The sequence below is a fragment of the Pseudophryne corroboree genome, chromosome 1, assembly GCF_028390025.1.
Source record: "Pseudophryne corroboree isolate aPseCor3 chromosome 1, aPseCor3.hap2, whole genome shotgun sequence".
Classification (NCBI taxonomy): Eukaryota; Metazoa; Chordata; class Amphibia; order Anura; family Myobatrachidae; genus Pseudophryne; species Pseudophryne corroboree.
Window position 1 is genome coordinate 980,337,422 of NC_086444.1, and position 3,701 is coordinate 980,341,122.

General features: G+C 37.6%; 1 pseudogene; it reads right to left on the minus strand.

The window, feature by feature from the left end:
• Positions 1-587: 587 nt before the first annotated feature.
• LOC134935556 (5S ribosomal RNA) lies at positions 588-704 on the minus strand (annotated as a pseudogene).
• Positions 705-3,701: the final 2,997 nt, after the last annotated feature.

Sequence of the window (3,701 nt, forward strand, 5' to 3'; positions counted from 1 at the left end):
TTAATAATTATTTTTGCTCAGTATTTACTACTGAAAGAGAGGGAATTGTAATTATTGTTGTATTAAAATATAACTTTTATTGTACTATACTTAATAAAAGGAAACCACAAGGACCAACGTTGATAATATAAAACATTTTCTGACGCAGCCAAATTTAAGAACAAGGGGGGTAATTCCAAGTTGATCGCAGCAGGAAATTTTTTAGCAGTTGGGCAAAACCATGTGCACTGCAGGGGGGGCTGATATAACATTTGCAGAGAGAGTTAGATTTGGGTGGGTTATTTTGTTTCTGTGCAGGGTAAATACTGGCTGCTTTACTTTTACACTGCAATTTAGATTGCAGATTTAACTCACCACACCCAAATCTATCTCTCTCTGCACATGTTATATCTGCCTCCCCTGCACTGCACATGGTTTTGCCCAACTGATAAAAAATTTCCTGCTGCGATCAACTTGGAATTACCCCCAAAAAGTTTACTTTAACCGTGAAAATATTAAAGAGATAATGGTTTATCCTTTGTTCAGATGCATAATTTGTATCTCAGAAGCCATGCAAGTAGTCCTCTTTCTGTGACACTGCCATATATGACCTACAACACCTGATATTCCCAGGTGGTCATCCATCCTGGTACTGATCAGGCCCAACACTGTATTGCTTCCAAGATCGAATGAGATTGGGCATATAGTGTGGTATGGTAGTAGGTGAAGTGGCACTAACCAGATTCGAAATGCCATTTTTGCAAAGGAATAATGGCCCAGACGAGGAATAGATGATAATATATCCCCTTATGGCTATTTCTCTGGATACAAACATATAGGCTTTTTATAGAATGACCATCATTCGCCTTGTCACTTACCCATTTTTACTCCCACGCTTATTTTACTGCAGCAGCAAGAGTGACCAGATGATTTAAATCATTCATATACCCTTACTTATGGGTAAATGACAAGGGAAATGACGGTCATTCTATAAAAAGCCTATACGTTTGTATAAAGATAGAAGGTCTGCACCTAACAATATTTAATGCTGTGAGAAAGTCCACGTGACCTACAGGGTAAGCCTGTGTGATACAAATGTAGACAAAAATAGGTTTAACCATACACTTTTTTTTTTTTTGCTGATAAAGAGAAAACTTTTTATTTCTGAGGACAAAGTACACTTAACACATACTAATAACAACCAATTACTGCTACAGCTAAAAGTTAATATAAGAGCTGACACTCATTGAAAGTTTTCGGTTACTCCCTGACCTGATCATAAAATGCAGTTGCAATGTAAATTCATCAGAATTGCTGTAACCCAAACACCATTATGCATAAATGTAATATTATAAAAACAAGTCTATCTTGCAATATTTAAGAGCATATTGACATAATGTTATTAAATAGGATTTAATATGACAAAAAGTCACAATGTTTATTGAATAAATATGGTGATCCCAAATTAACTTACAAGAATATAAATGCAAAATAGTATCTTTAAAACAAAAACAGAAATAAAACATGTATATAATTGTTCATGTAATCTGATTCCCGTGGATAGCTAGAAGTTATAGAAAATATATCCTTAGCAGACTGTTCCCCCAAAAACAATCAGGGGGAAATATGCAAAGCCTTGGAGAGTGATAAAGTGGAGAGATATAAACTACCAACCAATCAGCTCCTAGCTGTTATTTTCCAAACACAGCCTGTAACATGGCAGACGCTGATTGGCTGTTACTTTATCTTTCACCACTTTGTTACTCTTCAAAGCTTAGTACATCTCACCCTCAATGTTCCAAACTAATTTACTTTACTATTTGTAAACATTTCATTTCTTGCTCAAATTCTCCCCCTAGTACCATCGCTGAAAGAGGTGTGTGAATATGCCAATTTCTTTTAAAAATGACTTATTTTCCTATTGTTCTAAGAACAATTATAATAATGGTTTCATAAAATATAACTTAACATTCTTTCTTAAAATATAACTTAACTCCCTTAAAGCAGAGATTTTACAAAACTTGCGGTAACTATGGTATCATTTTTTGCCCATGTACATAAGAAACATTCTTTGGTTTTATTTATTCCTCCAGAAGAAACACCACTCCTATATAGGGCGGTGTATGTCTTTGAGACATGTTTTCTGGGTGAATGCAAATCTTACTACATTTATACAGTAGTCTTCACAAATATTTATTATCAGAAGTATTTTGTGTTTCTATTCTGTTCCACATAAAGAATAAACTAAAAATTTGGTTTAACCCAGAAATTTAAGCCTAGCTGTTAAAGTTTTGGAAATCTTAATTGGCTAATAAAGAAGGGTTGATTGCACATCTGTGATTACAGGGTCTCTCTCTCTCAAGGTAAGGTGACAGAAATCAGGCCTTATAATTTATTTTTACTTCATTAAATTAATTATTGACTCCTAATAAAATAGGGTACTATGTGTTAAAAATGTTGGCTTTCTGGTACATGTCCACCCATAATACCTAGAGATAGATGGTCCATTTCTGGATAGAAAAATCTCTTCCTGGCACTAGTGCATAGTGTGTACCATACTAACATTAAATAATTGGGCGGCCATAAAAATAATGATCTGGTTTAAATAAAAATAATCTTCTGATTTTCTTCAATATAATTTTAGAGAGTACTTACAACTGAAGTGTTTTTGGTTAACATAAACCCTCATCCACTGGACTTTTTCCATGGGCTAAGGTTCTAGATCAGGTGTGTAGACAATCTCCAACAAACAGGCTCCTCCTCCTCAGTAGGAAACCTATACTGGATTGCAATATTATAGAATATAGCACACATCACAATTTTAACTGTATTCATGAGGGTTCCTTTACACTGGCCAAGTCACTGGAAGTGGGCTTTAGGCATGCTAAAGTTTTAATTTATGAAGAAGGAAAAGGCATGACTTTAGAGGTTAAGTGATGTCTCCTGCAATAAGAAAAACTAATCAGTTTTAGGTAAATGAATAAGGTGCAGGTTCATCCTAAGTAACTAAGGAGCCTATTGATTAAGACTTGGACAGAGATAAAGTGGATGGATATAAAGTACCAGCCAATAAGCTCCTAACTGACATTTTTCAAACACAACCTGTGACGGGATCAGTAAGAAATCCCGCTGGACGGGATCCCGGTGGTCGGAATACCGACACCGGAATCCTGACCAGCACAATCCCGACAGGGGTGGCGAGCGGAACGCAGCCCCTTGTGGGCTCGCTGCGCTCGCAACGCTGCGGGCACGGTGCCTCGCTACGCTCAGCACACTAATTTATTCTTCCTCTACGGGTGTCGTGGACACCCACGGAGGGAGAATATGTCAGGATTGTGCCGGTCAGGATTCCGGTGTCGTATTCTGACTGCCGGCATTCCGTCCAGTGGATCTTGACTGCATCCCCCTGTGACATGGCAGTTAGGAGCCGATTGGCTGGGACTTTATCTCTGTCGACTTTATCTCCATCCAAGGCTTAGTAATAGACCCCTAAATGTTGCATCTCTGCAATTTTTTGTTTTTGTAAGCATAAACAATTGATTTTATGGAAGTAAGGAAAATATGAAGCATTATGTGACATATTTTGCAATGAGCATAACTAGAGATGAGCGGGTTCGGTTTCTCTGAAACCGAACCCGCACGAACTTCATGTTTTTTTCACGGGTCCGAGCAGACTCGGATCCTCCCGCCTTGCTCGGTTAACCCGAGCGCGCCCGAACGTC